The following is a 23897-nucleotide window of genomic DNA, read 5'->3' on the forward strand; positions in this document are numbered from 1 at the left end:
AAACCCTAACTAATACAACAATAATGAACTAAACCTCTGAAAGTATAAGCCAGCCCAATAATTGTTTTCCTTTATAAGAGTTTCCATGGCCATGGTATCTCTTTACACTATTAGAAACCCAAACTAAGACATAACCAAACCAAAGACTAAGACATCACCAAACCAAGGACAAAAAAGTATTACTTCCAAGGGTATAAAGTTTCAAGTGAGTTGCATATTAGTTTTTGACAGTAGAAAGTAGAACATTTTAAAAATCAAATTCAAATTATTTTAGACAGACTTTGTACAAATCCATATATAATTATATATATATGAATATTTTCATCTCTTTCTGTGTTCTACCTTTTTGATAATCACTAATAAATAAAGCAGTACATTTGGACATCTCAATACAGTTAAGAATGTATGTGCTTTATGAACAGGGCCTCTTAATTCTTGTCAGCTCACTTTAAAAAGGAATTACAACTTTACTTTTTAACTAAAGTCAATCATTTTATTTGCAACTTCTGGAGCTAAAGATGTACAGCTAAAAAGCTTCTGGTATAACTACAACTGAAGTTCTAGTTGCTTTGTCAACTAAAAACATGTTGAACTTTACTCTGGTTAATGCTTGATCACAAAGGTTTATTTGACTGACCAAGCTGACATGTGGTTGATCTTAGACTTCACAAATACTATGCATACACTTCCAAGATGTCTTATTTTGAAGACTAAGATTTTTGCAAGGTATGTGAGTGGAGAGATTCCATTTTGGCTACAATTAGTTTGTCTGTTCCAAAGAAGTTGTGCAAATACAGAAATTAAAACAAAACAAAACAAAACATCAAAAAGATTAATAAAAAATAATTAGATCTCTCTCTCTCTCTCTCTCTCTCTCTCTCTCTCTCTCTCTCTCTCTCTCTGTGTGTGTGTGTGTGTGTGTGTGTGTGTGTATGTGTGTGTGTGTGAGTGTGTGTGCTTTTGTGAATGAATGGCAAGAAAACAGAACTGTGGGAAACTATGAAAGGAAATAATGGAAGATTGTGTAGAAAAAGCTATAAAGTACTTCATTCAGGAATAGAAAGAGTAACACAATTGTGACAGAGGAGTGGATGCAAAGGTCTGTAAACATTGTATAAATGCCTCTGTTAATATAACCTACTGAGAAGAGTGTCTGCTCATTCATTACCCTTGTTACAAAACTTATCCATCTTCTCTCTATTTGGCAAGCTCTCATGCCATACAAGAAAGGGAAATATAGGACAGTTAAGCCCATGATTTAGAAGGAGTATCTAGCTAAAATATGACAAATTAATAATGGGCTTTGAGAAGTCTTACACATATGCACCCATACAAGGCTCTTGGATCTAGTGATATAATTTCTCAAAAATCAATTATATGCAGATATAAATTAATCTATTTCCAGTGACTCTTTTTATCTTAAAAGAAAAAGAGAAATAGTTTATTTAAAAGAGATATTTAAAAACTAAAACACAAAGATTAAAATGAAAAGCCAATGCTAATTACACAGAGTAAAAGTAATGATATTGAATTATCTTAAAATTAAATCAGAAGTCTTGCAAAACTATTAGTATAGTTCAAATTAAACTGTTTTTACTCTTGATATATTTTAAATTAATTGTTCAAAGTTCGTAGCTGTGATGAAAGGATGGACCATTTAGAGACTGCTGTATCCAGGGATCCGTCCCATAATCAGCTTCTAAACGCTGACACCATTGCATACACTAGCAATATTTTGCTGAAAGGACCCAAATATAGCTGTCTCTTGTGAGACGATGCCGGGGCCTAGCAAACACAGGAGTGGATGTTCACAGTCAGCTATTGGATGTATCACAGGGCTCCCAATGGAGAAGCTAGAGAAAGTACCCAAGGAGCTAAAGGGATCTGCAACCCTATTGTTGGAACAACATGATGTACTAACCAGAACCCTGGAGCTCTTGTCTCTAGCTGCATATGTATCGAAAGATGGCCTAGTCGGCCATCAATGGAAAGAGAGGCCCATTGGACTTGCAAACTTTATATGCCCCAATATAGGGGAATGCCAGGGCCAAAAGAATGGGAATGGGTGGGTAGGGAAGTGGGGGGCGCTATGGGGGACTTTTGGGATAGTATTGGAAATGTAATTGAGGAAAATATGTAATAAAAATATTAAAAAAAATAAATTAATTGTTGTTAATTAAATCAGCATAGAGAAGAATTAACAGAATGTATGCCTGCATTTATGTGACCTGATGTTTAGATGTTCTTCCACACTGAAATAACTTACTTAGCACACATATTTTCCCATTCACAAGTTTTAAAAATGAAATATCAGTATTTTATAAAACTGCAATTGAAACAAAAATTTTAAACAATCCATCATTTCAAGTGGAAATAAAATTTAGCCATTTTGCATGATGGCTCCATTTTCAGTATTTTAAAGTCTTGATGTCTTTTATTTTAATCTTATTTACCAATAGTAATTTGGAAGAAAATGTATTAGTTATATTTATTTCTAAACCGCTTTCCCATTTTCTCTAAATATACCATACCTTATAGAATAAAGATGTTTTCGGTTGAAGAAATAAGTTTAGTAAACACAAGCATTAAGTAAAGTCAACAAGTGATAATCTGCTTAAGCAACTTATCTTGGGGAAGAGCATAAAAGTCTATTTATAAAATGATTACAGCCAAATATGGAATCACTTGAAATTGTAATTATTGTGTAATTATTAAGCCAAACAAAGGCTTAAATACTGTAAATCAGAGTGACTAGGACCTGAGAACAATCAGTAGTCATGACACAAGCTAAGTAAAGATATCTAAAAGCACAGTGTACATGGAGAGTTCCCTGTGAATGGTACACACATGTCAAAGTCACAAGTCCTCGGCTGCTTTAGCCTGGCTTCAGTGTTTAGATACCCTTGTGGCTAGTTTTGTGTGTCAACTTTACACAAGTGAACCTCATCAGAGAGGAAGGAGCCTCAGTTGGGAAAATGTCTCCATGAAATCCAGCTGTAAGGCATTTTAATTATTGATCAATGGGAAAGGGCACACCGTATGTATTGTGGGTAGTGTCACCTCTAGGCTGGTGAATCTGAGTTCTATAAGAAAGGAGGCTAAGGAAGCCAAGGGACACAGACCAGTAGGCAGTATCCTCCATGACATTTAATTAAGCTCCTGCCTTAGGTTCCAGCTCTAATTGAGTTCCTGTCCTGATTTCCTTTGGTTATGAACAGCAATGTATAAACTAAATAAACTATTTCCTCCTCAACTTGCTTTTTGGCTGTGCTATTTCTCCACAGTAATAGAAGCTCAGACTAAGGCACATACTCTGAGAAACATACATGCTTTTCTTTCTGCCTCTGTGGTTAATATTCCTGTGAATGTTCTTGGATCTGCAGTACTATTTTCACTGAAGAGTTCATTTAACACAGAGATTTAGTGTATGTTTTATACAGTGATATGCATCCTGCTAATGTTCACAATGTTTGCATCACAATGTTTCTGTTGATATGTGCATATATTAACATCTCTACTCTCTCTCTCCCTCTCTCTCCCTCTCTCTCTCTCTCCCTCTCTCTCTCTCTCCATCTATCTATGTATCATCATCTATCTAGGTGTCTATATGAGCACAACAATGGTACTCATCTTATGATATTGAGGTGACAAACCACTTTGCAGGTGAATTTAAGGCCTGCTCCATAAGAGAAAATACTTGCTGATAGTGCATATCTGGTCAAAAAAAATCTATTGTTGGGTAGCTCAAAAGCCTCAGAGGTGAACCAATTACTGTTATTAAAATAAAAAGGCAGAGTATAAAATTGTCTTCTAAATTCATATTTCTGTGACCATAAATTACTGAAGTTCTCAGAACTCATCATATAATTTTTTGTGCATTGAATTTTTTAGCTCAGTAATGCACAACTGATCAAATTGTGTAGAATAGAATAAACTTCTATGTAGTACTCACAAATAAATGGGATATCTACATGATTCTCTCCCTCCATCTTCTCAGAGACCACTGAAGAAGAGGGCTGGAAAGAACACTATAACCAGGCATGGGGAGGAGCAGCAGCAAATGGAGTGGTAGCCTCTGGACATGACAAGACTACTGTATTCAAGACTACTGTTTCAGGGATGTTGACTGTGCTAAAGTCAAGACAGAAAATGTTATAGTATGAATCCCCAATTAATTACTGTCCAACTGTTGAGAGCTGAAGGATAATGGGAAAGGAGACACAGTTTTCTTTAAGGGTAAAGCTACTGGCAGGTTCACCATGCTTCAATGAATGGCCCCAGACGTAGGGATACATGGGCAGCACAGGTAGACTTGATGGGTAATTGAAGAAAGCAAAAAGGTACATGAAATTGGAAGGAGGAGATGGAAAAGTCAGGTTTGGAGAGAACTAAGGGAAGATATTTGATGAATATTATGAAAATACATTGTGTGCTTGAATGAAATATTTTGAAGAATTAAGAAAGTATTAATTTAAAAATGTGATATTTACTATAAAAACTGAAACATTACTATAACTACTGAAGTTATCATACGTGTTAAAATTACTTGTAGGCCTTAGCTTTTGAAAAAGTCAGTCATGTACAAGGACCTTGTCATTATTGATAAAAACATAGAACTATGACAAGAACAGTTCCTAATTAAGGAAGTGGTGAATCAAAAGAAGCCATGTTTTATTTTTAAAATTCATTTTCTTAAAAGAAAGCAGGTAGGCATGGTTGTGCATGCCTTTAATCTCAGCACTTGGGAGGCAGAGGCAGGTGAATTTCTGAGTTTGAGGCCAGCCTGGTCTACAGAGTGAGTGCCAGGACAGCCATGGCTTCACAGAGAAACCCTGTCTAAAAAAAAACAGAGAGAAGAAGAAAAAAGAAAAAAACAAACTCAGTTTCAAAGTAACTGAGCTTTCAAATTTACAAAATAGCATTATATTTAAAAATTATAATTTTTTTAAGATAGCATTGAATGACTTGAAATGAATGATATCTACCATTATTGGAACTCAACAACAGGATAAGGTTCTTCAAAGAGCAATTCTTGCACAAGGCTATGGAGTACAAGGGATTGTTTCTTCAATGGTCAAAGTTGGCCACGATGCTTTAAGTAATCCTCACAATTCATTGGTTAACCAAGCCATACAAACAAAACAAACAAATTCTATATGCCAATCTTTACATATTAATATTGAGCCCTTTCCATGACTAACTTTGAAAAATAAATTGCAGAATTATTTGGACAGTCAATTCTGTTTTTATTAGTTTTAGTGTTCATGTGGATTTTGAGATAATATATTCATTTTTCAGTATTAGATTTATACATGGAACTGTTTATGTGGGTAAGGTTGAATTATTAAGTATACAAAATATTGAGTCAATTGGTGGAGTAGTACATATAAAATTTCCATAGTTAATAATCCATAGATAAACGTCCTTCAGTAATAGTTATACCTTCAACAATGTATGGAAAATTACTTTTGTTTTAACCTGAGAAAAGCTTGCTACAAAGGGTTAGGGGAACAATTACAAGTTGAATATAAGCATTACCTGTACTATTATGCATATGAATTCCAATTTTGTTTTACTTTTAAAGTGTTGCATTTCATGTTCAGTAAGCATCAAGACAAAATAAGAAGACTGGTCACATTTTGCCAACTATTAATGCATCTCATGGTTGCATTCAGCATTGTGACCCATGTTTAATGTTTATTGTACCTAAATTATACAGTACATTTGCACAGATATTCCAATCCTCATTCATGTATGATGAAACTCTCCCTTTCCTCTCTGTCACTCTTTTATTCCCATTCTCCCTTTTTTTTTCTTGTCTACACACAGACACACACACACACAGAAACACAGAATAAAAAAAAGTAAAATTTTAATACTTTTCGTTACTGTGCTCAATCTTACATATAATATTATAAGAATGTACAACAAAGAGGAAAACCCAACATCAAATAGTGAGTAGTTATGTAATGTTGTTTACATAATGCAACATCCTTTAATTACTGAAGTATGTGGGCAATAACCCCTTACTTTAAAAAACTTCACCAAATTTATTAGCTATCCATAGTTTTTTATTAAATTTATTACAAGTACTCCTCACCTCAATACCGTAGTTTTAACCCTCTGGGCATTAAAAAATGTAAAAGTAATTTGAATACAATACATACGCCATATCATATTTGTTTAACATTCAACAAACACCCCACCCTTCCCACTCAGCTTTAATTTAGTATTGAATTCCTAAAGTCAACATTTCTTTTTAGGCTTAAAGTATTTTATTGTTGAGATTTTTATCCCTTGTAACTGGAGTTTATTCTTTATGTGAAAGTTAATATGAAAAGGGGAGAATCCTTTTTATAACCGGCACCTTTACAATGATAAACTGTATAAATATATATTTTGAAAATAGAATACTCAAAATTATAGATTTTATTATAACGTGCATAATTTCAGTATAGCTTATTAACATTAGGGAATTATAACACTGGAGTTTGTTGTCTATTATCATTTTATTGAGAAATGCCACTGTTTGAATATGAAAAGCATAATTTTAGAAGTCTATTTGGACCTCACAGGAGATATGAAGTAAGCGGTTGATTAAATACTTTTGAAAACTCAACGTAATCCTCTTAATTGCACAGCTGCTTAAATGCAGACCCCGAATCCACATCTTGGTGAGGAATATTAACTGAGTCGCATTCTCAGCTGCTTCACATGCTCAGTAGTCATCACCTGTCACTTACCTTGGGTGACAATACACAGTTTGCTCCAATGTGTAGGACAATTCACTAATAAAAATCCTAAGATCATAACTTATCTTAGGTTTCTGTGACCTACAAAGATGAATTTTCATGTACTACAAAACCTAACTTATTTCCCATCAGAGTGTCTCATAAGCACTGTCTCATTTTTTTTTTCTTGAATGATGTACATTACATTTTAAGACAAAGACACACTTGCAAAAAAAAAAAAAAAAAGAAAAGAAAACAGGAAGTGTATTAAAAGACCAGGATCTCTAAGATGTACTTGCGCATTAGTAATAAAGCCAGCCAAAATCTAGTTCTGCTCAACAATAATGAAAGTAACTCTGTTGGTGTTCCAGCCAGCCCTTGTCATTAATGCTTTTCAGAACAGTGACTGCATGGTAACTAACAAATTTGCACCACTTTTCAGAACATTGTTTGGGGTCCTGGATCATGAAAACATCTGTTCTTCCTGTGCCAGTGTCTTGGACATGCACCTCTAGAAACAGTTCCTTTTCTGTCTTTTCCTGGAAATGTATATATTTAAGCTATTTCTTACTTTTAAGATGTTTCTTATTTCAGAACATAGAACTCAATATGCGACTGTTTCAAAATATAGCTGTGGTTAACAGTGTCATATCTCTTCTTAGACCTACTCCACTGTCCTCATCATGGCATAAAATTACTTTCCAAGTGTCACAGATTTTAGGAACTACTTCCTGGGTCATTTAAAGAAGATAACTCTAAGATATCTAAGATTTTCTCTTATACTTCAAAATACTAAAATCTAACCTTGAGAGGTGTTGGAGACGAGGGGAAATGAGATGTAAATACCATTCCTGTTTTGGAAATTGGAGAAACAAAAGTAAAATGACACTGAGGCAAGGCCTGAAAGGGAAAAGCAAAGTTACCTGTCTTTCTAGGTCCTAAGCTTTCTAGGTACTAAGGTCACAAATCTTCACACATCTCTCTGATTATCATTGCTAAATGAAGACATTACTTAAAGTCCCAGCTGGAGGTTTCTACCCTACTTTGATCACTGAATTTCCAGAGGAACAGCACACTCACAGCCTTTATATTTACAATAAGCCCTAAACAGGACAATAGCTGGGCTTGTATTTTAATGCTAATTTGGACTCCCAAAACTGTTTGCCCCAGAGATGAGAGAGTCCACATGTAAATTCTAGCTAAGTGACCCTGCCCACAGTTAATTGTGATTGGTAAATAAAGATGGTGACAACTAATAGTAGGGCAGAAGAGACAGATGCCAACATCCAATAGCTTGGCAGAAGTGTTTAGGTTTCAGAGGCTTGGATGAAGAGGAAGGAAAAGAAGAGGAATATGCAGAAGGAGAGGAAGGAGAAGCTGATGGGGTTAAGATTCTTGAGAGTGTAGCCCTGAGGGCTGCCCAACTGAAATTAAGAGCAGCCCAGATGGAATGTAGTAAATAATAAGCATTAACTTGGGATTATCCACTGGAAAGTAGATTCTAACAACATGGGTGGTAGCCCAGCTATTGTGTTCCTTGGGCTTACAGTAAATATAAAGGCGTGAGTATGTTCTTCATCAGGGAACTCAATGATCAAGGTGGGATAGAAGCTCCAGGCTGGGAATTTAAATAATTTCTCCAACATTTAGCCAGTATTAATTAAAGCCATGTATAGAGATTTGTGATCTTAGTACCTTGAAGTAATTAGTGAACTGCTCTAACATCTGCTGATTAGAATTGGCAGTGAATTTGAACCCTGTGAAGTCATTAGGGTATGCATTACTTTTTCTCGTTCAGTAATAAAATAACCTAAATAGTGGGACATGTTTGAAAACCAGTTTTTATTGGCTCACATTTTAAAGGTATAGTCCAGTAGTTCTCAAAATTTTTAATGCTGCTATCCTTTAATACAACTGTTGCCTCATATTTTGTATAGAGTTCAGTGTAAATATGCAATATTGTTATTGTAAAATGTCATTTATAAAATTTGTGGGTTTAAATATAGTGTGACAGTGTGGGAACCAAGCAAACTCCTGAGTGAATGTGCACTGTTGACATAAGCACAGCCTTGTTTGTTAGGCATTGCAGTGTCTTGTTTGTTTTTGTTTTTGTTCTGTTTTGTTTGTTTGTTTGTTTTTTGACACAGTGTTTCTCCGTATAGCCCTGGTTGTCATGGAACTCACTCTGTAGACCAAGCTGGCCTAGAACTCAAAAATCCACCTGTCTCTGCCTCCCAAGTGCTGAGATTAAAGGCCTGTGCTACCACAACCTGACTGGCATTGCAGTGTCTTATAGCTAGAGAAATGACAAAGCCTTCCTTGGATCAGGCTCAGAGGAATGCCTAAGCCTGTGGTCAAAGCACAGATGTTCAGAATGGTTGAAATTAGTTGAAACCAGTACGTGCAGAAATAATCAACCACAGCTTTCTCTTGACCCTGATATGGCTGTCTGTTGTGAGGCTATGCCAGTGCCTGGCAAATACAGAGTTGATGCTCACAGTCATCTATAGGATGAAACATAGAGCACCCAATGGAGGAGTTAGAGAAAGTACCCAAGGAGGTAAAGGGAACTGCAATCCTATAGATGGAACAACAATATGAATTAACCAGTACCCCCAGATTCTTATCTCTAGCTGCATATGTATCAGAAGATGGCCCAGTTGGCCATCAGTGAGAAGAGAGGCCCCTTGGTATTGCAAACTTTATATGCCCCAATACAGGGGAATGCCAGGACCAAGAAGTGGGAGTGGGTGGGAAGGGGAGTGGGGGGAGGGAGGGTGTAGGGGACTTTCGGGATAGCATTTGAAATGGATATAAAAAAATCTAATAAAAAAGAAAGAAAGAAAGAAAGAAAGAAAGAAAGAAAGAAAGAAAGAAAGAAAGAAGGAAGGAAGGAAGGAAAGAAAGGAAAAAAGAAAGAAAGAAAGAAAAAGCAAGAAAGCAAGAAAGGAAGGAAGGAAGGAAGGAAGGAAGGAAGGAAGGAAGAAAGGAAGAAAGGAAGAAAGGAAGAAAGGAAGAAAAAGCAAGAAAGCAAGAAAGCAAGAAAGCAAGAAAGCAAGAAAGCAAGAAAGCAAGAAAGCAAGAAAGCAAGAAAGAAAGAAAGAAAGAAAGAAAGAAAGAAAGAAAGAAAGAAAGAAAAGAAAGAAGTTTCTGTCTCTTTACCTTTCCTCATGGGCTTGTCTTCCTCATGCTATATACTGCCTTGATTACTAGGCTCTGTTCTAACCATCATTGCAGTGTCCCTTTCTATGTTGAAGAAACAAAGGAAAGGCTTTTTGCAATAAATGTTGTCCATGGTCTATGATCCATGTGCCCACTCACTCACTGGAAAGCACAAGGAAGCTACTTTTCTTTTTAACTATAAATATTTTATTGGTGAGACCACACCATCTGCACAAAGTGGTCCTGGAATCAAGCTCCTTCCTCCCTGGCAATAGGATCTTTCTTGAGTGGTCCCATGAATGCTTTCTTCTCTTCCATGTTCTGGAATCGACCTTGGCCAAATTTGGATGTGGTGTCAATGAACTTCAGGTCAATATTCTCCAGGGCCCGACATTTGGTCTGGACCAGCAAGGACTTACGAAGAGTAAGTACACAGCCTATGAGCATGATGAAATCATTGGTCACCTCACCATAATGGACAAAGCCACCCAGTGGGTTGATGCTCTTGTCAGACAGGTCATAGTCAGTAGATGCATTGTTCTTGATCAGTTTGCCATCCTTGAAGAGGTAGCTTTGACCAATCTTGTAAATTTTCTTGTTAATCTCTGTTCGGTGATGGTAGCCTTTCTGCCCAGCTCAAGCCACAGAGAAGGCGACACGGGCAGGGTGCCAGGCTCCAATACAGGCAACTTTGTGCAAACCTGGATGGGTCTTTTGGGGCAATTTCTTTGTATGCCAACAAATGGTTACCCCTTTGTACCCTTTGCCTTTTGTCACGTCGATGACATCCATCATTTCATCCTGCCGAAACACCTGGTTCACAGGAACCTGCAGCTCCAGCCTCTCTTGGGCCCAACCAAGCTTATCAGCCACAGTGCCTCCACTCACCTGGATCTCCATCAAGTGTGCCTTCTTCTGGCACATAGGAAGCAGATGCATCTGAGTGTGGGCAATGATGCGGATGACCTGGCAGTTCTTCTTCATGCTGCTGAAGTCCTTCTCCAGCTGCTTCTTGCCTGTGTCATCCTGCCATTTCTTACAGTACTTGATGAAAGCCTTCTTTTAGACTTATGCCAGTCCTTATAGAAGCACCTTTTACACTCATTGCTGATGTGCTCAGCAAATACAGTCTTGAAGGTTCGGAGGCCTCGTGGGTTCTCAACATATCCCACAATGCCCACAACCACCACTGGGGGGGGGGGGTTCACAATGTTCACAGCCTCCACAACTTCTTTCTTGTTCACCTTAGATCCTGGCCTATCGACTTCCTGGACGATGTGGGTCATGGCAGCCTTGTACCCCAGAAAGGCTGTGAGGTGAACAGGCTCAGAAGCCTCATCCTTAGGAAAGCTCTTCACTTTCCCAGGATGCCAGCTGCTATGCTTTCGAGGCAGGAAGCCCAAGGACCCATGCCTGAGAATTTGCTGTGAGACATCTCACCACCACAAGCTACCGATAGGGAGTGGAATCTACTTTTGAAGTGGTATGTGAATGACTGCAAATTCACATTTGAAGAGGAGGGACATTAGAAGGTTTCTGTGACAATTGCTACTCTTGTCCACACCAAATAAGCAGGAATCCATCTAAGAGAACTCCTAAAAACTGTGGTAAGGATGCTGAAGTGAGGTTCTCCACGATTGATGTCTTCTAGAGGGGGTGCTGGTGGGGAAGCATTCAGTTTTCTTTATGGAGATGATCAATGGAAGTTGACTGTGCTCCAGTGTGTCCATGAGAACCTAAATCAGTTGTGTTTCTTCTTCTTCCTCCTCCTCCTTTCCTCCTTTTTCGGCAGCAACAGCGGTATGTGTTTTCCAAGAGTTGGGGGCAGACCTGGGAGGAGGATTGCTAAGTGTGTATGATCAGGGTTCATGATTAGGCTCACTCACAAATACCCATCATTCCACAGTGCTCAGTATCAGAGTAAGTAAGTGCTAAGATTTCTGAAACACTATATGAAATGTACATTTCTCTTTTCACATATCTATATTTACATGTATTTTATTTAGTGTGCTCAATGACATGTGTATGTATAAATCTTGTTTATAAGTATTGTAAATTATATAAATTGTAAAATCTTTGATATAGATCAGATTTGTATGTGTATGGCATCGGTTTTCATTTCTAAATTGAATTTTATCACTCTATGAATTATGCCTTGCCGCCTAGAATGTGCCCTAGGATGAAGTGTACAGAATATCTGTTCTAAATAAGATAAAATTTTATTAAGATAAAATATTGGCTTTTATTTTAGACAGTATATACCTAAGAAATATATTATTGCCTAGCTTTCTGTTATTTAAATTATGTCCAAATATAAGACTTTTTTTTACCAATTTAATTACATATATGGATTTTTATGAAGATTATGATACAATTAATAAACTTAGATTTTAAATAAATTAATTAGTAAAAGGCGTAGAAATTTTGAAGTTATGACAAATGTTTATCTTATAAGAACATTGTATAGTTTAATATACAACATGATATCGGTTGTTCTTATAGTAATATTTAGTCTTACTCATCTTCTCTTATTTATGGTGGTTGTTAATATTATTTAATTTTTTCTCATTTTTTCTGGCAATAGTATATATCTCTATGAGCCCTGGAGGGAGAAAAAAAAGAAAGATAATATAAAGAAAGCCCTTAAATTTTAAAAAGAATGTGAAGAAGTATATGGCAGGGTTAGATGGAGGACAGGGGGAAATTAGGTAATTGTGTTGTAACCTCAAAAATAAAAGAAAATAAAGAAAAAGCCCAAGGGTTATCTATTTTAAAAAGGAAGAATATGTCCTGGTTTCATTGATAATCTTCCACTCACTGTGTACTCTTTCCATATGACACAGAAGCTACAGTAACCAGAAGTACTTCTTAGAAGGAATTTTGAAAAATAAAGACTCAAAAATATGGGATGGACACAGATTAGAGACAAAGACACAAGTTACAAGATATTAAGGAAAGCAAGACAAACTTCCCTTCAGTAAAAATGGGTAGCTTCTTGGTGCTACAGAATTATTAGCCTGTTATAAACTGCACATTTATGTTCACAGAAGAACAATTACAATTGTTATCTGTAAATTCACTCAACACAATAGTTACTATTATTCTTTACAATATCAACAAATTTAGACTTTTGAGCATACTTATTGAGGCTGGTTCAGTCATCAGGGACAGACTTAACAGGTGACAGAAGTGACAATTTTCATGTGAATATGGTACAGGAGGACAAGTTTCAAGGTGATTCTCAAAAGAGTGTGGAAGATGCACCCTTGTTATTCAGGTGATCACCGATGAAGAAACTATGGTCACATAAGTGAGCATGGTTTCCTGCACATGATGCTGGAGAAGTTGAATTTAATATGACAAGGACCTCTATACATAGCTGGGAAAATTCTGGATATACTTAGCTTACAGAAATTATAACAGAGGTCCTGTGGTGACATTATGAAGAAAGAAGGGAATTTTACTTTTAAATAATGTTGTATATCTTGACACATTGAAATTGGAATTGCCCAAAGAACTACTACTAAACAGCACCACATCCCCTTGTCCTATTTACCATCTTTTCTCCCCTACCTTTGGATGCTGGACTAGAAGCAGGGTTGGAAGCATTTGAGAACCTTTATTAACATAGGTTTGAAAAATCTTAGCCCAGATGTTATATTTTAAATTTTCAAAAGTCTAAAACCTATTAAATGTTTGAGGTTATAGATATAATAAAATTTATATTAGTTACTCTATTATATACTCAATAACCAATAACATTATTTTATACCCCAAGATTTATAGAAGTATGAAAAGTTTACAATGAAATATTTGACTGGGACTAGAGAGATAGTTCAGCAGTTATGAGCACTGACTGCTCTTCCAGAGGTTCTGAGTTTGATTTCCAGCTACCACATGGTGGCTCATAATCATCTGTAATGAGATCTGATGGCCTCTTTTGGTGTGTCTGAAGACAGCTACAGTGTACTTATATATAATAAATAAATCTTTAAAAAATATTTGACCAATTTGATAAATGAGAAATTTAACCACATTTTATTTAGATCTTCCTGATAATGAGAATTATTTTTCATTTTTGTTTGAGCCTTCTATCCAATTTTCTATTGAGTTTAATCTCTTCAGTTCTTAAGTTTTAAAGAATAGATTAAATGAGAAAAGTACTAGTCTGGTCTGTGTATTTGTTAAAAATATTATCTTCCCAATTTTATAGTTATCTCTGATATATCTCCTATTGTTATGAAAATTTTATTTTTTATCCCAAAATATTAGTGTTTGTCTTTTATTTGTTTTGGGATGCCTTAATTTAAAAAAATAATTTGCTATAGAAAAGTCACCCACTCACACAGAGACATAAAATTAGGAGGTGAACCTGTGAAGAAGAAAATTTGATAATGGGAAGGAATAATATTAAAAAATGACAGGATATTTAATCAAGGAATGTGTGCATGTGTTTGTGTGAGTGTGTATGTGTATTTACACTAATATGTACACATTCTACATGTATATATATGTTTATCTTTATTTTATTTATTTATGTTTTATTAGGTATTTATTTCATTTACATTTCCACTGCTATCCCAAAAGTCCCCCATACCCTCCACCCCACTCCCCTACCCACCCCCACCTACTTCTTTGTCCTGATGTTCCTCTGTACTGAGGCATATAAAGTTTGCAAGAACAATGGGCCTCTCTTCCACTGATGCCAACTAGGCCACCTTCTGATACATATGCAGCTAGAGACATGAGCCCCTGTGGTTACTGGTTAGTTCAGATTGCTGTTCCACCTATAGGGTTGCAGATCCCTTTAGCTCCTTGGGTACTTTCTCTAGTTCCTCCACTGGGGGCCCTGTGATCCATCCAATAGCTGACTGTGAGCATCCATTTCTTTGTTTGGTAGGCCCCTGCATAGCCTCACAAGAGACAGCTATATCATGGTCCTTTCAGCAAAATCTTGCTAGTGTATGCAATGGTGTCAGCGTTTGGAGGCTGATTATGGGATGGATCCCCGGATATGGCAGTCTCTAGATGGTCAATCTTTCGTCTCAGCTCCAAACTGTGTCTCTGTAACTCCTACCATGGGTGTTTTATTCCCAATTCTAAGAAGGGGCAAGGTGTCCACACTTTGGTTTTCATTCTTCTTGAGTTTCATGTGTTTTGCAAATTGTATCTTATATCTTGGATATTTTAAGTTTCTGGGCCAATATCCACTTATCAGTGAGTACAAATTATGTGAGTTCTTCTGTGATTGTGTTAACTCACTCAGGATGATGCCCTCCAGGTCCATCCATTTGCCTAGGAATTCCATAAATTCAATGTTTTTAATAGCTGAGTAGTAATCCATTGTGTAAATGTACCACATTTTCTTAATCCATTCCTCTGATGAGGGGCATCTGGGCTCTTTCCAGCTTCTGGCTATTATAAATAAGGCTGCTATGAACATAGTGGAGTATGTGTCCTTCTTACCGGTTGGAACATCTTCTGGATATATGCCCAGGAGAGGTATTGCGGGATCCTCCACTAGTACTATGTCCAATTTTCTGAGGAACCATCAGACTGATTTCCAGAGTGGTTGTACCAGCTTGCAATCCCACCAGCAATGGTGGAATGTTCCTCTTTCTCCACATCCTTGCCAGCATCTGCTGCCACCTGCATTTTTGATCTTAGCCATTCTGACTGGTGTGGGGTAGAATCTCAGGGTTTTTTGATTTGCATTTCCCTGATGATTAAGAATGTTGAAACTTTTTTTCAAGTGCTTCTCAGCCCTTTATTATTCCTCAGTTGAGAATTCTTTGTTTAGCTCTGAGCTGCATTTTTAAATGGGGTTATTTGAATTTCTGGAGTTCAACTTCTTGAGCTCTTTGTATATATCAGATTTAGGATTGGTAAAAATTCTTTCCCAATCTGTTGGTGTCCTTTTTGTTTTATTGACACTATCTTTTGCCCTAAAGAACCTTTGCAATTTTATGAGGTCCCACTTGTCAATTCTTGATCTTACAGCACAAGCCATTGCTGTTCTGTTTAGGAATTTTTCCCCTGTGCTCATATCTTCAAGCTTTTCCCCACTTTCTCATCTATAAATTTAAGTGTCTCTGGTTTTATGTGGAGATCTTTGATCCACTTAGACTTGAGCTTTGTACAAGGAGATAAGAATGGATCAATTCATATTCTTCTTCCTGGTAACTTCCAGTTAAGCCAGCACCATTTGTTGAAAATGCTGTCTTTTATCCACTGGATGGTTTTAGCTCCCTTGTCAAAGATCAAGTGACCACAGGTGTGTGGGTTCATTTCTGGGTCTTCAATTCTATTCCATTGATATACGTGTCTCTCATTGTATCACTATCATGCCATTGTTACCATAATTGCTCTGTAGTACAGCTTGAGGTCAGGCATGGTGATTTCCCAAGAGATTCTTTTATTGTTGAGAATAGTTTTTGATAGCCTAGGTTTTTTTGCTATTCCAGATGAATTTGCAAATTGCCCTTTCCAACTAAGTGAAGAATTGATTTGGAATTTTGATGGGAATTGAATTGAATCTGTACATTGCTTTCTGCAGGAGAACCATTTTTACTATATTAAGTGCTTGCTTTTGACTTCTCAGAGCCCTAGTATGACCAAGTCATGAATGGCAGTTGGAAGCCTGCAAAGATTACCACGATTGTGAAAAACCAGAAACTTTCTAGGAGTATGACAACTCCTCCCTGATTGGTCCTAAAGCTCACCTCATTACTGTACCCTACCTTTAGCCAATCAAAGACTTGCTGGTTTCTCACTAAATGCAGCAGTGCCTGAGGCATCAACCTTTTTTATTTTTTACAGTGGAACATGCAGGAGTGAGAAAGTAAATTATTTCAGTGCAATAGTCCTGGCTCTGCCTGAGGATTTCTCCCCCAGATTGCCTGGGCCTGAGGCTTCCACTCCTTAAGGAGCTCACAGGAGATGTACACTCTGCAAGCTCTCTGATTCTAAGGCTTCTGCTTCAGACAGGGAGTTCTCTAGAGCCAGCCTCCAGGATTCAGATATCAACTATAGGCAGCAGATTAATTCCAGAGACATCCAACTTCAGCCTTCATGTCCTGTTCTCATTAGGAGACATGGCCTTGTCAATCCCACCAGTCACTTGCTGATACCTTAAACCCTTCATCTTGAACTCAGGTACCCAGAAGCATTCTGGGCACTTAGCACTGGGACACTCACCAGTTGCTCCATTGGCACCATCTCTCAGCACAGAAGGCCCTAGTGTTTTTGTTTCCATTCCAGTAATTACTCCTGCATGGCTATGGTAAATAAAAATTACTCTTGTTTTTCCTTTGCTTTGTACTTACAGCATTCCTGGCGTGAGTAACAGACACTGGTCACAAATATTATATGGTGTGTGCCTATAAACTGCTTCACTATGGTCCAAGCTTTTGATGTGAAGATTTGGCCTTTATGATCTAAACACCTTCCTCTAGGCAATACTCCTTACAATTGCCAACTGTCTCCCAATAGCAGCATTCTGTAAAGCAAGACCCACACTGTGGCAACCAGCAGAATGATACAGTACTCTTCCCACACATACCTGGTAAAATTAAACTGCTGTGAAGTTTATTTATGAATGATCCCATACTTACTAATAATGAAGAACAATAACCTTTCCCTTGGGAAAACTCTTGCCTCTGGGGAGCACACAGCAGTGTCTGGAAGCAATTCCTGCTGTGAGTGGAATGAGGCCTGTGACTACTCTTGCTTGCCCTTTACAGTGTGAGAATACAAAGTTGATGTGGCTCACATAAAATGCACAGGGAAGTTTACACAACAAACAATTTTTCACCACAAAGTGTCCCGAATCCTGCTGCTGAGAAATCCAGCTGCAGTGAGAATGGAATCACCCAGCACTGCTACTGGGAAGGCAAAAGGATACATGCACATCATGGACCACTGTGGCAGTGGCTTACAAAGGGAAACTTGAACACAGCACATGTCCCAGCAATTATACATCTACATATTTACTCAATATGTATGAAAATACATTTACACATAAAACACTTGAATGGGAGTGTTCACAACAATATCATCCGTAATAATAACAAACCAAAAATAAGGGCAAATAGGTAAACAAATTATGACACTCAGAAGATGTAAGTTTATAATTCAGGAAAACAAAGTAAAAGTACATTGTTGCATGTAGAACGGAAGAACAATCAGAAATAAAGACCAAAGACAGGAACCTTTGTCGCCCTTAGTTAAGTCATGTCTAATGGGAAACTCTAGAAAATTTAGAACCATAATAATAACATCAGGTCAGAGCCTTCTTAGAAAGGAATGAGGAAAGGGAATGCAACAAAAGAACAGAAATGTGAAAGGTGGGTGATAGAACATTTCTGCTCCTTAATTTGAGTTTTCTATTTATTGTTTGAGAATCTCACATATGCAGGTAGTATGTTTCATCTAATCTAAGCACCATTCCTTTCCCTCTAATTATGTTTATTTCCTAATCATTATTCCTTCAAAATTTCCTGTGATATTTTATCAAACCCACTGAGTTCACTCAGTTTTGACTGTATGTATATAAGTTTTAGGCTATAAACTAGAAGATGGGTAGACTCTCAGGAAGTACTTCCCTGAAACCTGTTGATTATCCCTTTCTTCATCAATGATACATTCCCATGGCTCCTTAGTTAGGAATAGGGCTTAATGAGTCTCTCCCTAATGCATGCTTGTATTTTTTGGTCTGGCTTGATTTTGTAGAGTCTTGTACATCTTGTTACATGCTCATGCATACACCTGTCCTATAGTGCTACTGAGTGAGTGAAGTATTCAATAGTCTGTCCATCTCTTAACCTAGTTAACAAGGAACAAGCAGGATTGACAGATAAACAGTGAGTGTATGCTGAAGTCTTGTAAGATGATTTGAGAGTGGTCCATATTTCTAAACTGAATGACAGCACTGGAAAATATATTCTTACAAATTCCAAATTTTTTCTGATGGACTTTCACTTACCAAAAATGATGAGGAATTAAGGAAAGTGAAAGAATTGATACTGTGCAGCCGTTTCCTATGAACTGAAACATCCCTTGCTGGAGACTCAAGGGGGTCACATAAATCTGGGAGACCTCATCTTGCCAGTCTCAGGAACCTCCGGAAACTTACCAGGCTCACAGAACCCTGATTCCTACTGGATCCAATCTATATATATATTTACAACACAGACATAACAGGAGAATCCATTGCCTGGGAGCAAAAGCTTCCTGACTGTCATAGCTGCCCTCTAAGTTGGGCAGGAGCATGGTGAATTCATTGTCTTAAGATTACTTACAAATGAATGAAACAGTCCTGTTTCAGTAACAAAAACACTTACAAACAAATAACTACACACATATATTCCCCACCACCCCTCGTACAGACTGAAAACTTGAAGGCAAAGATGATTCCAAGGTCCTGCATTGGACACCAAGCAGAAAAGTCAACATCTGGCCAAGCCAGCCATGCCCATGGTCGCCTGCTCCCTACTTGGTTTTGACCAGCTTGGGACTCAGATGACCAGCACACATTACCACTGAGGACTATGCAAATGTCTGTAATCTGTGCTGAAACCTGAAGCCATGTAAACCAGGATGCTGCTGAGACCCACACTGATTTAAATGGCCTATAATACCACCTGGGGTCATGGTGATGTCCCACAGCACTCATACTGCCACTGAGAATCACATCTGGGTCCAAGGCCTGACTGAACCTGGAAGTGGGGTTTTCTGTTGATATCCATGGTCCTTGTTACCACCAAGAGCCATGTGGCAACCAGAATCCACTTTGATGTCTGTTGGCTGTGTTGCCACCAAGGTCCATACTCATGTCTGTGATTGGGTAGATTCCAATGGCCTTGTCTGGGTCCATGATCATGGTGTTGTCACCAGAACTCATGTATATGCTCATTTTCCATGGTTCTAATGATTGTGAAGAGCAAGGAAACTATATTTGCTATGGTATTGATAATTGTAGACAAGGTCTTGACATATATGGAATGTATCTCTGACCACCCCCACCCATTCACCCTAAAAATACCACTACCACAACAACCAAAAAGTAAGAGCCTAGATAATAAATGACAGAAGAGAACTCTTTAAACTTGTGACAGAGATGCCAAGGAGCAGCTCTCTACAGTTAATGGCTTCTGATGTGGGGGTGGGAGGCTGTGAAGGACAGTTGTATTTAACGAGCAGGCCACTGAGAGTTTGACCATGTATCATTGAGTGTATCAATATCACAAAGTGTACTTCTTTTGGGGTTTTGGGTTTCTGGTTTACTTTTCTTTCCTCTCATTTTGATTTCTTCTTTTGTAGGCAGGAGATCACAGGAGAGGAGTGGACATGTAGGAACTGAGAAGGAATTGTGGAGGCAGAAGATCACAGGAGAGATGTGGACATTCAGGAACTGAGAGGGAATTGTGGAGCATAAGATCACAGGGAGGCATGGACATGAAGGAACTGAGAAGGAATTGTGATTGTGGTACATAATGTGAAACGCCCAGAGAATCCATAAAAGAGGCATGTGGGGGGGGGGGATGACTCCAAAGCACATAGAGATAAACTTGCATAAATACTGAGCAGAGATAATTTATCTTTTAAAGCCTACTAAAATCACACCATATTCTGACTTCTATTTGAATAACTTGTCATATAAATTAGAAATAAGAGAGTTCAGAGTCTTAATCCTTAGACTGATTCAGTGAAAACTGAATGAGTATTTGAAAATAAAATATACAACTGGATGGGGGGGGGGTCTTACAGCTAATGAATAATCTGCTATCCATCACAATAGTATAATAGTATAATTATCTTCTTTATAATTATGCATAATTTATGTTTCATATGTAAACACTAGGCATGAGAAAATATATTAATGTTATATTACAGTATTCTTTTATAACTATTTTTTTTTTTTTTTTTTTTTTGGTATTTCAAGAGACGGTTTCTCTGTATAGCCTTGGCTGTCCTGGAATTCACTTTGTAGACCAGGCTGGCCTCAAACTCAGAAATTTTCCTGCTTCTGCCTCCCAAGTACTGGGATTAAAGGCGTGGGTGTGCCACTATTGCCCGGCTATAACATTTTAAGAACAATTGATACTTGGAAATCATTCTATCAAACCAAATCTTCAATAATTTACAAATTTGCAAAGCAAATGATATTATTCCATTTAATGATATTATTCTATTCTATTATATCTATCTATCTATCTATCTATCTATCTATCTATCTATCTATCTGTATACATGAAATCATTTGAATGTCCTTTTATTATATTTGAGGTATTTAGATCATAGAGATATTGAAATAAAAAAGAAGCTGTTGAAATCCTCATGTAACAAAATAATTTTAAAAAATCCTATCTGTTTAAGCATCATCCATAAACATTTCACAATTTATTTTTACGTAATACTAGTGTGCCTACAAATGTGTACATGCATGTGCTTTTCAAATATAAAAAGTAATTTTGCCTAGAATATAGAGTTACAACTTTGCTACTTCTCAACCACTTCTTTATAATCTGTTTCATAAAGGATATTTTTAACAAATGATACAGAATCTTTCCAATTACAGCTCAAATTCACAGGAAAATATTGATTAATTTGAGAAATGAAAGATAAAAAAGCCAACACATCTCACTACAAGCTAGGTTAAGAAGTACTTTTGAAGGTAAGAATTGCATTTGTCCAGAGTTTAAAACCCAAGTTTTGATAAAGGATCCAGCAGAGCAATTAGACCACAAAAAGAGAATAAAGGGATGCATATTTGGAAGGAGGAAGTCAAGTTATCACTATTTGCAGATTATATGATAGCATCATAGGTGACCCCAAAAATTCTAGCACAGAGTTCAAACATTTGATAAACAACTTAGGCAAAGTGACGGGATGTCATACTAATTCAAGCAAACAGTAGCCTTCCTCTACTCAAAGGATAAAAGGTATGAGAAAAAAATTAGAGAAACAACATTCTTCACAATAGTCAAAAAAAAATATAAAATACCTTGGTGTGACTCTATCCAAGCAAATGAATGATCTGTATGACTAGTCTCTGAAGAAAGATATCAAAGAAGATCTCAGAAGATGGAAAGATCTCCTATGGTCATAGATTGGAAGGATAACTATAGTAAATATGGCCATCTCACCAAAAGCAATCTACAGGTTTAATGTAATCACCATCAAAATTCCAACAAAAATTTTTTATGTGTATGAGTATTTTGCCTGTATGCATGTATATGTACTATGCTCATGTGTCTAGTATCTGTGAAGGCCAGAAGAGGGCATTATATTGTCTGGGACTGGATTTATAGACAGTTGTGAGCTACTACTTTGGTGCTGGGAACTTAACTGAGGTCCTCAGCAAGACCAGCCAGTAATCTTAACCACTGAACCATCTATCTAGCCAAAATTCTTAATAGACAATTGTGGGATATGGAAGAAGAGGGGTACGTGAGGGAGGGAGGAAGGGAGGAAAGGAAGAAGGTATGGATAAAGAGAGGAGGAGGAAGAAGAGGAGGAAGTGGAGGAAAAAAGGGTGGCAGTATCAGAATTTGGAGATGTGAAAGAGGTACAGAGGGTCAGGAAATAGAATAAAAATAGGAAGCAGGGGGTATGCAGAACTGGGGATCGCCACTGGAGGGTCCAAGACAGCAGAGAAATATGAGGCTCCCAGAACCCAATTGGAATGACTTTAGCCATAATGCAAAGAAAAGGGGGAGATGGAACCTGTAGAGACCAACTCCAGTAGATAGAAACAGATGCTGGTCGAGGGACGGAGCCACTCACCCATCTCAATTTTCTTTTAACTCAGTAATATTCCTGTCCGAAGGAAGAACAGGGACAAAAAATGGAACAGAGACTGAAGGAAGGGTCAACCAGGGAATTTTCCCACCTGCGGACACATCCTGTCTGCAGACACCAAACCCAACACTGTTGTGGTCAAGAGGTGCTTACAGACAGGAACCAATTATGGCAGTTACTGGAGAGGTCCACCCAGCAACTGATCAAAGCAGAGGCGAATGCTTGGAGCCAACCATCAGGCTGAACTTAGGGAACCTGATGGGGGAGCTGGCAGAAGACTGGAGGAGCAGAGGGGAATGGCAACTCCATTGGAAGAACAATACAGGCTGGCCTGACCACCTGGTCACTCAGAGACTAGATCACCAACTAAGGGATCTTTATTTCCAGATATATATATATAGGCTTTGCTGGACAGCAAGAGGAGGGGAGGCCCTTGGTCCTAGAGAGGTTTGATGCCCCAGAGTAGGGGGATAGTGGAGAGGTGGAGCAGAAGACTGTGGGTGGGTGGGGAAGCAGGCTCTTATAGGGAAAAGGGAGGTTGGGAGAGCAGATGTGTGATCGAGGGAGGGGTGGTGGATGGGTAACCCGAAAGTGGGATATCATGGGATGGAAGGGGGTGCTTGATGGACAAGGTAACCACGAATTGGAATACCATTTGATATGTAAATGAATGGAATGATTAATAATAAAAGAAAACAATCAAAAAATAAAAATGACTGTGAAAAAGGTCCAAATAGATATTCTGCAAATAGAAAAATCACATAACAAGAGTTTAAAATATGCAAAGAAAAGGCACATTGAAAAAACAATATGTAGCAGAAGCATGATGTTCAAGGGTCCAATACAAGGCTCAAACAATAGGAAAGACTACTCCAGAAAATGATATCTAGTAAATATGATAAAAATTTTAAAATAACATCTAAAACTGTATTCTCTTGAGGATAAATCTAAGAATCCTAAGAATAAAAGAAGGACCTGAGATAAATTGGGAAGTTAGAAAATTTGGTGATTGAAATTATAAACAATTTTTTCTCAAATGAATTTTCAAGCACAAGAGACATTCAGAAGTTCAACTATACTGGACCAGAAAAGAATATGTCTACAAAGTATTATCATCATGATGTCAAAACCACAAAACTAAAAAACATTAAAAACTAGAAAATGGGGCTGGACAGATGGCTCACAGGTCATGAACACTGTGCT

The 23897-nt window shown here is 37.5% G+C and overlaps 1 pseudogene; it reads right to left on the reverse strand.

The window, feature by feature from the left end:
• Nucleotides 1–10142: 10142 nt before the first annotated feature.
• On the reverse strand, nt 10143–19773 carry LOC147004963 (large ribosomal subunit protein uL3 pseudogene; annotated as a pseudogene).
• Nucleotides 19774–23897: the final 4124 nt, after the last annotated feature.

The sequence above is a fragment of the Mus caroli genome, unplaced genomic scaffold, assembly GCF_978045245.1.
Source record: "Mus caroli unplaced genomic scaffold, Mus_caroli_1 scaffold_4, whole genome shotgun sequence".
NCBI classification, from domain to species: domain Eukaryota; kingdom Metazoa; phylum Chordata; class Mammalia; order Rodentia; family Muridae; genus Mus; species Mus caroli.